Below are 12,197 nucleotides of genomic sequence, written 5' to 3'. Positions count from 1 at the left end.
GCTTTTGTGGTAGACCATCTTATAGGTCTATGCTACTGGAATGTCCACACATTGACTGCCCTGAAAAGGTCTCACAAGCCACATGTGCACTAATTCTGGCCCACAGACATAATTTGTATGGGCTGAGATTTGTTGGTCCACACAGTGAGGAGGTCAGGAAATTTCACTTAAAAATAGGAATTTCACTTAAAAATAGCTTTTCTTGAAAATCCAAACATCTAGCAATTCTTAGTCTTCATTCCTGAATGACAACCATTGGCAAAAGTTGAGTATTGACCTTTGTTTTAAAAAGAAAAAAGGGCCTCCCTGGTGGCGCAGGCAGTTGAGCACCGCACTGTGAAGCTGTCCGCAGCCTCTTTAGTGCCAGTTCAATCCCCGCTGGCCTCGGAGCAGCCCACATGGTGAACATACCTCTCCTGTCTTGCCCGCTGCTCCTCTCAGCAGTGTATTTCATCAGTCTGCCTGTTCTGTTTCCCACTCTGTCTCTGGTGAATCCTCTCACCCTCCTGTGCATTGGCCTGTACCCCGGCTCTTGTATAAATAAATAAATCTTAAAAAAAATTAGCTCCATAATTATTTAATTCTTACAGGCTTTTCAGTGGATATATTTTCAAATAACATGCAACAATACTGTAGAAATTAGTTTTCCTCACATATTGCAACAAGCATATACTATAACGTAAATTAAAAACATTTTAAAGTTATGTAATAAATACAAATAACAGCTAGTTAAATAAGAAAAAAAGGAAATTAAAAAAATATTACTTACCAAAAAAGGAGTGACTAGGGAGAGGAAGTTGAAGACTGCAAGTAAGTAGACACGGACACCACTTGGAAGTTGGTGAAGGTGAGCGGGATGGGCTGGCAGAGAGGAAGTGAAACAGCAAACACGTGCGTTGCACTTATGTTTACTCCAGGACCTGTGAACACACATCTCTTTTTAGCACTTGGATCTTTAGAAGTGGGTGACTATGCACTGTTATCTGAGATGGTAAATAAGCATGGAGTGGCAAAAAAACAACTTGGAAGAACAATCACTTTAGTTGTAAAATGCAAGTTTCTAAAGAGCCAGCATTAATGGCACCCCTTCTTCCTCTTCCTTAGAATAGAATGAACATCAGATTGAACAGGTTCCTGGGTCATAAGTTCTTTGGACCATCCATTTCACTAACGTTAACCTTCTTCACAAGATTTAGGAATTTTGCTTTGTGTACACTTTCTGGAAATCTCAAAATTCAGCAGCAATTGTGGGACTGGTTTCTCTCATATTCCACTCATTGTTTGTTATGATACATGCCAAACCCAGCCGATAACTTTGAAGACCTCTGAATGTCAAAATTCTTCCATAAATCCTTACTCAAAGAAGTGTTGCCTGCATCATCAGACTATGTATCTGCATATAAGCACCATGTACTCCATCACCATCTGTGAACAATATGCCTTGAAGGCTGCAGCAATTCTTAGGGCCAGAGGCTACAATAATGACATAATGCTGGGAGGCAAAAAGACCACTGTGATATTATCTCCAAAACTGTCAACACTAGCAGGACATCTGGGAGCATTGTCTATGATCAAAAGAGCCTTGTTTGCAAGTTCTCATCTTTGCGTACTCTTTGATGAATAGGGACAGTTAGCGCCTCCTGTAATCACTAAGCACTGCCTTGGTCACCCAATCTTTATGAGTTGAATATCACATAACAGGCAATTCACTCTTCAATAGTCCCTAAAAGGCGCTGGGTGTTTTGAAGTTATACACCAGCAGAGATTTTAGCTTAACATCACATTCACTTAAAGCAGTGTTAGCCTATTTTGGATGGTTTATGTTCTGATACTTTTGTCTCCTTTTCTGAAATGAACATACAAGAAAGCATTCGTTTCTAAAATAGACCAATTTCATCAACATTAAAAATTTGCTTTACAGTTCAATCACCTTTGTCAATAGTTTTCTGCAATTCATGGGTTCATCTACTTTCTTTGCAGGCTTTTCAGCATTCTTAGAAGACATTTGCACACAATAATGTGGGGAATCTGACGAGATAATGCACAACATGTTCAAACTGTGCAAGCACAAGATTCTGTATTATCAAAAGAAGAGCTCAGAATCTACTGCAGCAACTATATTTTCTCCCCAAATTTGTGCACAAATCAGTGTTGCTGCCATGACACTGTGCTTGAACAAGTTTTCCTCTCAGTGAATTTTGGAGAAAACAATGTAAGTTATGTAACCAAACTTTGGATAGTGAGATTCTGATGGTAAAATATCAATTAGAGTATGAGAAGAATATAAAAGCATATAAACCAAGGTTAATAATTACTATTTATGAAAGATGGAACAGAATAATTTGACTAATTTTTCTTTTTGTTCATCAATGCTTCTGCTCTTTAGGAAATAAATACATATCCATTTTATAGTTTAAATAGATAAGTTGGTAGAATAAAATGCAATCTACCTATGCTATCAGATTATTTCACTTCTGAACCACAATGTTTTGGTCCTCAAAACAGAAAGGCATTTTGTTTTTTTATTTAAAGATTTATTTGTGCATACAAGAACCAGGTGGCAGGCCAGAGGTGTTGGGAGTGAGAAGATTCACCAGAGATAGAGCAGGGAACAGAACAGGCAGATTGACTGAAATTCACTGCTGAGGGGAGCAGCGGGCGAGTCAGGAGAGGTCTGCTGCACCATGTGGGTAGCTCCCTGGCTGGGGATTGAACTCGTGTTGCAGTAGCTGCAGATAGCTTCATAGGTTGTGTCTTAACTCCTTGCGCCACCAGGGAGGCCCAGAAAGGCATTTTATTTTTTATTTTTTTTAAAGATTTATTTATTTTTTTGTACAAGCACTGGGTACAGTCAGAAGTGCGGGAGGTTGAGAATTCACCAGAGCCAGAGCAGAGAGCAGAACAGGCAGACTGACGAAGTACACTGCTGAGGGAAGCAGCAGGCAGCAGGAGAAGTCTGCACACCATGTGGGACCTTCATCCGGCAGCCAGGGATTGAACTGGTGCTGCAGAGGCTGCGGGTATCTTCGCAACCCAGCACTCAACCGCTGCGCCACCGGGGAGGCCCCAGAAAAGCATTTTAAACAACATTTCCCATCCTTTTATACTGCAAAACTTTATCCAAAAAATGCAGCAAGATATTAAAATGGGACTCTTTTTTCTAAATGTGTTTCAGGAGAAGCCACCAAGAAGCTGAAAGCCAACACTAAGCGATGACACAGGAGACTTGCAAAGGAAGTGGCACAGATCTGGTTTCTCGATTTTACCTCAATACCATGTCAAAGGTATCAGAAGGTATGTCAGAAGGCAGAGGAAGGAACAGGCTGTGACATTTTCCCTACCCCTTCCCTTGGGAGGAAGGAGGATGTTTCAACTTCACTTCAAGGTTGGAGAAAAAGCTTCAAGCAGAACATTTAGACTCTGATATGCATTTCCTGAAATGTTGAGGACACAGCTGACTGGTGTCTGATGCTCTATGAGTTGGAAGAGGCCAAGTGGCAGGGGCTGTTACCTGCACTTGCACCTTAGTGAGAGCACAGCACTGCCAGATGAGTATACTCCCAGCCCCTGACTTCTCACTTCTGCAAATTAGATGAATCCAGGGCAATTTATTCTTGGAATGGGTGGGGAGGGTAGAATTAGGAAGGAGAGAAAGAAAATTTCAAGATGTGGAAAGAAGTAAAGTGCAAGACCACATCCTTCCCCCAACCTGCAAAAGAAGTTTAACTTCAAATAAAGTTCACAGTTTTGATTACTTTAATGAACTGAATATAATAAAGACTAAAAGGAGACTATTCTAGTGACAAAAAGTAAACGGAAACACCATATGATCCAATTCCACTTCTGGATATTTATCCAAAGAAAACAAAACACTAACTCAAAAAAGTATTTGTACCCTTATATTCATTGCAGCATTATTTACAATAGCCAAGATATGGAAGCAACCTAATGTCTATCAATGGATGAATGGATAAAGCAATGATGGTGTAAGTGTGTGTGTTTGTGCATGCATGTGAGCATGTGTGTGTGTATGCAGTGGAATATCATTCAGTCATAAAAAACAAAGATCTTACCATTTATGATAAGATGGAACTTGAGGCATGGAACTTGAGAGCATTTGCTCGATGAAATAAGTCAGACCAAAGTCAAAAATAAAGTGACCTCAGTTATATGTGGTCACTTTATTTGAAAGGTGCATATTTGAAAGTGCTTCTAGAATAAATCATAAAATACTTATCACAAGAAAAAAATTATTAACTGTATGATAATTAGACTTATGGTGATCATTTCATAACATACAAATATTGAATCACTATGTTGCACACTTGAAATTAATACAATGTTCTGTGTCAATAATATCTCAATTAAAAAAAAGTAAATGGAAACATTTTGTTTTCTGAGACTAAGAAAGCCCAAGGAAATTGTCCTAAGTTTCACAACAGGGGTGGGGAAAATCAACAGACATTAAATGGTATGGTGTGGGAGGGGGACAATAAAGTTGCTTTTAATTGTACCCTACCAAGCTCACATTACTAAAACTGCGGTAAGCCTCATATTGCTATCACTATTATAGAAACATTATGGGATATATCTTACTTTACATTAAACATATCTTCTTCATGGGGCTCAGATAAAGTAATTTACCACAGCCTCAGTTCCACCAGAAGTCCTCCTACACAGCAAACTGTACTATAGTCTTATAATCACTGTAATTGAAGAAATTGGCCCTGCTGGCATGGAACTGGTGCCCGCTCAGCTCTTAGAAGGTTCAGAATAAAATGTGCGGTGCACTCTGAGCTGACAAACCACGCACTGCAAGCACTCTGAGTACCAACTCCCCTTCTCCATGGCCTTAACACCCCTACTCTTTCTCCATTGTTTTATCTTCTTATGTAATGTTTTTACGTAAACCACCTCAAATCCCTTCTGTAACGTGATAGCATAGTAAATATATTTATCCTAAATGTCTGTAGACATAGCTTAAAATAATTTGCACTAAAACTAATCTGGAACATAATTTAACTTTGTCCTGATAATTATGAGGAGGCTTTTGGGTCTTACATTGCCTTTAGGACATCAATATGAACATCAGTTATTATTATGCTACACGTGTGATTAAGCTGATAAAGTATCTAATTAATGCTGCCTCCAGTAACAAAGTTTTCTGTGTATTACTAGATGCCTAGGGTAGGTAGGACATGGAGAATAATATTCTGAAATCATCCTCTTTAATTTTTAAGTATTTCTAAGTAAATAATCATCTATACCTAAGGCATTTCATTTTAAAGAAACAAATGCTAAATGCTGGTTTTACCTGACAATGCTATTTATACACATTTCATGTTAAATATATTTATATTTAATTTGTGTGTGTGTGTGTGTGTATGTGTACATAACCCATTTGGAATGTGAGCCACATGGGAATTCTAGTTCAAAACGCAGCATAAGCACAATTACCCAAGAAAGACTCCAATAAGAAAATCAGGGACTAATGTAATAAAAGTAGACAAGGAGGGAGGGTACATCAGTAGAGGAGAGGTTTGAATACATTATTAAAGGGTGGAAAGATGACAAAAGTTTGCTGAAGGATAAGACCTGGTGAAGAAGCAGGGACTCAGAATTCATAGAAGGAAAGCAGCAAAAACTTTTTTTGATACTGATGACAGAAGCCCAGAGACTTCGAATTCAAGGTCAGAGGTAAGAAGGATAAGAAAATAGGGAGCTGAAGAAATATTAATTAAAATACCTCTAGCAAACAACGCTCTGGGAGGTGGGGGTGGGGGAGGTCTTAGTTGTCAGTTGTCAGGACAGGTGAGAGGAGGGAGGCAATGTGGAAAGTTGTTAAGGGGAAAGAAACAAGACACAAAAGCTTGTAAACTAAATATTGCATGATTTTAGCAGTTGGAGAACTTGCTGGTAAGAAACCATTTGTTTTGAGTTTTTTTGTTACGGCTTTTGTGGTGAAGGTTGCAATGGTTTACACACTGTATTCGATTCAGCCATACAGGTTCAACCTCTTCAGATTTATGTTACCACACCAACTAACCAATGCACCAATAGTCTTCCCCCATAGTCCATTTGGGTCCCTCTTCCCATTGGATCGTAATTTCCTCCTTCCCATTTGACAGCCTCATCTGCAGATTTCAAAGGTTTTATCTGTCCCTTTATTTTGTTCCTCTATATTCCACATATGAGTGAAACCACGTAGGATTTGCTTTTGTTCTTCTGACTTCTTTTAGCATAGTCCTTTCCAGTTCCAGCCATGTTGCCACAAATGACATAAGTTTACCTTTGATTGCTGAACAGTATGCCATTGTGTCGATATACCATATCTTGATCCACTCATGTTTTGGGGCATTTGTTTTCGTATCTTCCCTATTGTAAATATAAGTGTTTCATTCATTTTTTTCATGTTTTTGTGTTTTTTAATTTTTCATTATTGTTGAATTGTATGAGTTCTTTGAGAATCGTGGCTATTAGCCTCATGTCAAATGTGTAATGTGCATACATTCTCATTTGGTGTGGTGTCTTTTCATTTTAATCTTTCCTGTGTGGATGTTTTTAGTTTGATGTAGTACTGTTTGCTTATTTTTGCTTTTGTTTCCTTTACTGCTGGAGTGAAGGAACCAAAGACATCTGTGAAACCAGTGTCAATAGTGTTTTGCTTGAATTTTCTTTTATCTATTTTATGATTTCAGTTAATTTTTCTGTATGTATGAGATAGTTGGCCCAGTTTCATTTTTTTGCATATGACTGTCCAGTTTTTCCAACACTCTTTGTTGGAGAGACATTCCTTTCTACAATGTATATTCTTCGCTTCTTTGTCATAGATTAACCACCCATGTACGAGTGAGTTTATTTCTTGGCTCTCAATTCTATGCAGTTGGTCTGTGTGTTTATTTTTATTCCAAAATCATGCTGTTTTGATTTGCTGTTTATTTTGAAGTCCTCCATCTTCTTTGTCAGAATTGCTTTTGCTATTGGGGATCTTTTGTTGTTCCACATAAATTTCAGCAAAGTTTCATCTATTTAAAACTTTAATAGGAATTGCATTGACCCTGTATATACTTTTGTGTAAAAAAGCCATTTTAACAATGTTAATTCTTCAATCTATGAACAAGGAATATCTTTCATTTCTTTGTGTCTTCCACTTCTTTTAACAATGTTTTATAGATTTCATTGCACATATCGTTCACCTCTTTTCCTAGTATTTTTTTATTTATGCATACAAGAGCTGGGGGTACAGGCCAGAGGAGTGTGGGGTGAGGGGGAAGTGAGAGGATTCACCAGAGACAGAGGGGAACAGAACAGGCAGACTGACTGAAATACACTGTTGAAGGGAACAGCGGGCGAGACAGGAGAGGTCTGCTGTGCCATGGGGGTAACCTCTTGGCCGGGGATAGAACTATTGCTGCTTTCATAGTGCTGACACTTAACCTTTGTGCCACCAGTGAGGCCCCCTAGGATTTGCATTTTTAATGTAATAGCATATGGACTGGTTTTTCTGATTTCTTTTATCTTCCAGTTTGTTGTTTGTATATAGGCACACGGTATATTTTTGTAAACTGATTTTGTCACCTTACTGTCCTTTATTGTTTTCACTAGTTTTCTAATGGAGTCATTAGAGTTCTATGTGTATAATAATGTCATCTGATTTTACTTCTTCTGTCCCAAATTGGATTACTTTATATATTTTTCTTGTTTAATTGTTCTAGTTAGGACTTCCAATACTATGTTGAATAGTACTGGTGAGAGTTGACATCCTTATCTTATTCCTGCACTTAAAGGGAAATCTCAGTTTCTCACCACTTAGTATGTTACTGTGGGTTTGTCATATATTTGGCCTTTGCTATAGTGAAGTATGTCTCTTCTATCCCTATTTTTGAGAATTTTTATTATAAATGGATATTGAAACTTATCAAATTCTTTATCTGCATTTATTGAAACGATTGTATGATCTTTATCTTCCCTTTTTTTTAATTTTGTGCATTACAGTATTCAGTTTTTGGATGTAAAACCATCCTTGCAACACTGTAATAAATCTCACTTTGTCATGATGTACGATTCTTTTAATCTACTGTTGAATTTGCAGTACAGAACCCTCTAAATTTCTAGTAAGCCCATGTGGTCTAATTTCTCTGTTAAGACTTTTCTTGTTGATTTTTCTATATGATTGACTGTCCATTGATAGGCAGTTTTGCTTTCTTGACTGCTAAGATAGTGGGGTCCCCAGAAAATTTTACAATATGTTCACACATCATTGGGAGTTATGAGATGTTATCTTTCTTAATAAAATTAAAAATTAAAATAACTTTTAAATTGGTAGTGGAAGAGGAAGGGAGAAAGTGAGGCCTAAATACACTACTTTTTAGTTTCTCAAAAGTCCAACTAATAAATAATGCCTTGAAGAAACAGCTGTGCTTTGTATTATTTGGGAGGTAACCATTAGAAACACTAAAACCAGAAATATAAGCATTTATTATTTTTCTAATGAAGTAAAGAATTGTGTGATTGTTCTCTTAAAAATAGAGCTATTATGAATTTGGCACAAATTAATTCCATGAAAGCTAAAGCCACAAAAGCCAAACACATCAAACTGAATCTATTCTTTTGCAAATGACTTCAAGGTGGCAGATTTATTTGGAAGTGAAAAATCAGTCTGCAATATTTTCCCAAGTCTTTACCACACTTCTCAGGATTATAGCAATGCTATACTTGTTGGCAAAACTCAGATCCTGCATCACATTTTCAATCTTTACAGAAATTATCCTGACCTGCAGTCCAATTTCATCCAGGCTCACGGGTTTCTGCCCTTGTAGCTGCAGTGTGTGGATGCTTTCTCCATGAGATTTCTACATTATCAGTTTTCTCACTTCTTGTAGCCATGTGATCTGCTCAGCTTTGTTTCCACCAGTCTGTAGACCATCCTAGTGCCTCAGTGCCACTTTTCTCAACTCTTACATAAACAGTTTCTTTAATGGTTAAATTATGCCTTCTTCCTAAGCCACAACTAATAGTAACCTATTAGATCGACACATTCTGAAAGGAACTGAAACCACAAAGGTCATACACTGAATTTAATTATTCTTCATTTCAGTGATAACAGGTATTTCACTTTCTACAACAAGAGACAATAAGCAAAACGAATAGACATCCTGCTGAATGGGAGAAAATATTTGCACACCATATCATGGATAAGGGACTGATATCAAAAATCTACAAAGAGTTTACACAACTCAACAAAAACAAACAACGCCCCCCAAAATGGGCAGAGCTAAAAAGACACTTCTCCAAAGAAGCAGCGCAAATGGTGAACAGGCATATGAAATAATGTTCAACATCACTAATTACCAGGGAAATGCAAATTAAAACCTCAATGAGATATCACTTCACTCCAGTGAGAAGGGTCCACATTAAAAAAAAAAAAAAAAAAAAAAAAAAAAAGGAAACAAGTGCTGGAGGCAATGTGGCAATAAAGGAACCCTCTTACACTGCTGCTGGGGATGTAAACTGGTCCAGCCACTATGAAAAGCTGAGTGGAGTTTCCTCAGAACACTAAAAATGGATCTACCATATGATCTAGTGATTTCACTCCTAGGAATCTACCCAAATGACACAAAAACACTAATTTGAAGAAAACCTGCACTCCAATGTTTACTGCAGCACTATTTACAATAGCCAAGATATGGAAACAACTCAAATGTCCCCAAATAGATGAATGGATCAAGAAGATGAGGTGTATTTACACAATGGAATATTAGTAATCGAAAAAAGAGAAACTCATGCTATTTGTGGCAACATGGATGGCTCTGGAAGGGATGATACTCACCAAAATAAGTCAGAAGGAAAAAGAAAATGGGTAAAGAAAGCACACACAAACACAAAGGAATATTCTTCAACCTTAAAAAAGGAAATGTTGCCATTTGCAGTAACATGAATGAAATAAGTAACTAAATGAAATAAGTCATTTACATGTGGAATCTTTAAAAAACACAAAACAAAACTGGACTCAGACTTGGAGATCAACTTGATGGTTGCCAGGATGTAGGGGTAAGTGCAGGGCAGGTGAATAGGTGAAGACCGAAAGGTACAAACTCTGAGTTATACAATAATTAAGTATAGGAATAGAATGAACAGCATGGTGACCACAGTTAATACTATATTGCACATTTCAAAGTTGCTAAAACTAGATCTAAAATATGAGAAAATTATAACTATGTATGGGAATGGATGTTAACTGGACTCATTATGGTGATCATTTCACAATATATATAAATTGTCATTATGTTGGGCACCTAAATCTAATGCTATACAAGAATTACATCTTTTTTTGTTTTGTTTTTCTTGTTTGTTTGAGGCGACATTGACTTACATTACTGTTGGTATTTTGGAATTACAGGATCACCCCTCCCTCAGGTAGTGCAGGTAGTGCCAGCAAATCACCCATGGTCCACCACCTTAGTCCATTGTGCTCGCTTTTCCTCTTTGTTCTCACCTCTCTTCCACCTCTTCTCCTCCGGATATTTCAGTTCTATATTCAGCTTTCCAGGGTTAGTTATTAGCTTATCTTTATTCTACACACAAGTGACTCGACCTGGTATTTTATCTTTCTCCTTCTGACTTATTTCCTTTAGTATTACCTCTCCCAGCTCCATTCATGCTCTTGCAAATGGCAGGAGATTTTTTTTATCTTTGAGTAATATTCCATTGTGTACATATATGATATCATCTGGATCCACTCATTTGTATTAGGGCACTAGGGTTGTATCCATAGCTTAACTATTGTAAACAGTGCTGCAGTATGATTGGAGCACAGGTTCCCGTTCAAATAGTTTCTGAATTTTTCAGGTAGATGCCTAGGAGTGGAATTACTGGGTCATATGGCAGGTCCATTTTAATCTTTTGAGAAACCTCCATACTGCTTTCCATAGAGACTGGATCAAGTCTGCATGCCCACCAACATTGCAGGAGCGTTCCCTTCTCCACCTCCTTGTCTGCACTTGTCATTTCTGGTCTTTCCCAATGGGCCATTCTCACAGGTGTGAGGTATTATCTCGTTGTGATCTTGATTTACATTTCCCTGATAATTAATCGATAAAACATTTTCTTCACGTGTCTATTTGCCATCTGTATGTCTTCTATACAGAAGTGCCTGTTTAGCTTTCTGCCCATTTTCTGATTTTTTTTTTTTTTTTGAGTTGCATTAGTTCTTTTCAGATCTTGGGTATTAGTCCCTTGTCAGATGTATTGTGTGCAAATATTTTCTCCCATTCAGAAGGGTGGTTTTTCGTTTTAGTTAAAGCTTCTTTTACTTTGTAAGCACTTTACAAACTCCTGTTTTCCTTCCTGTTAGAGATGGATCCCTAAAGACATCACTGACGATTATTTTATGAAGGACTTTGCCTGTTTTATGTATTTTTTAGTTTCAGGTCTTCTAGCTGTCTTTCATCCATTTTGAATTGATTTTGGTGTATGGTGTGAGATAGGGTCTTGTTTCATTCTTTTGCATATGGCTCTCCAGTTTTTCCAATAGCATTTACTGAAGAGGTTTTCCTTGTTCCAGTAAATGTTTTTCCTCCTTTGTCATATTAGTAGATTAATTGCCCATATAGGTGTGGAATTATTTCTGGGCTCTCAATTCTACTCCATTGATCTGCGTGTCTGTTGTTTGTTCTAGTACCAAGCCTTTTAATTATTACATTTAATAATCATTAATAAGTGCTGCTGTTTTGCTAAAAATTTATATGGGGCAAAATCATACATACACATACATATAGGTTGTACGTATAACACAAAATCTCTTTAGGGGAATATATTACTTTTACTTTTAGAAAATTATTTTCCATGAAGTAATTTTACTCTTAATTCTGCTTCATGGTTAAGAAGAAATTAGGATTTATCTTTAAACTTAAATTTTTTAATTAAAAAAGTTAAATAAAACTGAGTGCAATGAAGAGAATTTAGGTAGTAATTGGGAAGAATCATTTTAATATTAGGTGTTTCCATCGAGGAAAAATGTCTCTGATCATTCATGATTAATTTATGCTCTGTAATTGTTAATATTTACATGGGACCTGTACTTTTCTTATTAAGTTTATTTCAAGGGATTTTATAAGGTCTGTCACTATTTTAAGGGCAATTTGTAATTTGCTCTTGCCAATGCTAACTAGAAGTTGACAACTTGGAATAAAGTTTTT

Source organism: Talpa occidentalis, unplaced genomic scaffold, assembly GCF_014898055.3.
Source record: "Talpa occidentalis isolate TD23 unplaced genomic scaffold, MPIMG_talOcc4v2.1 talOcc4.4, whole genome shotgun sequence".
NCBI classification, from domain to species: Eukaryota; Metazoa; Chordata; class Mammalia; order Eulipotyphla; family Talpidae; genus Talpa; species Talpa occidentalis.
The sequence above is the reverse complement of the archived record's forward strand: the minus strand, read 5'-3'. Positions refer to the sequence as shown.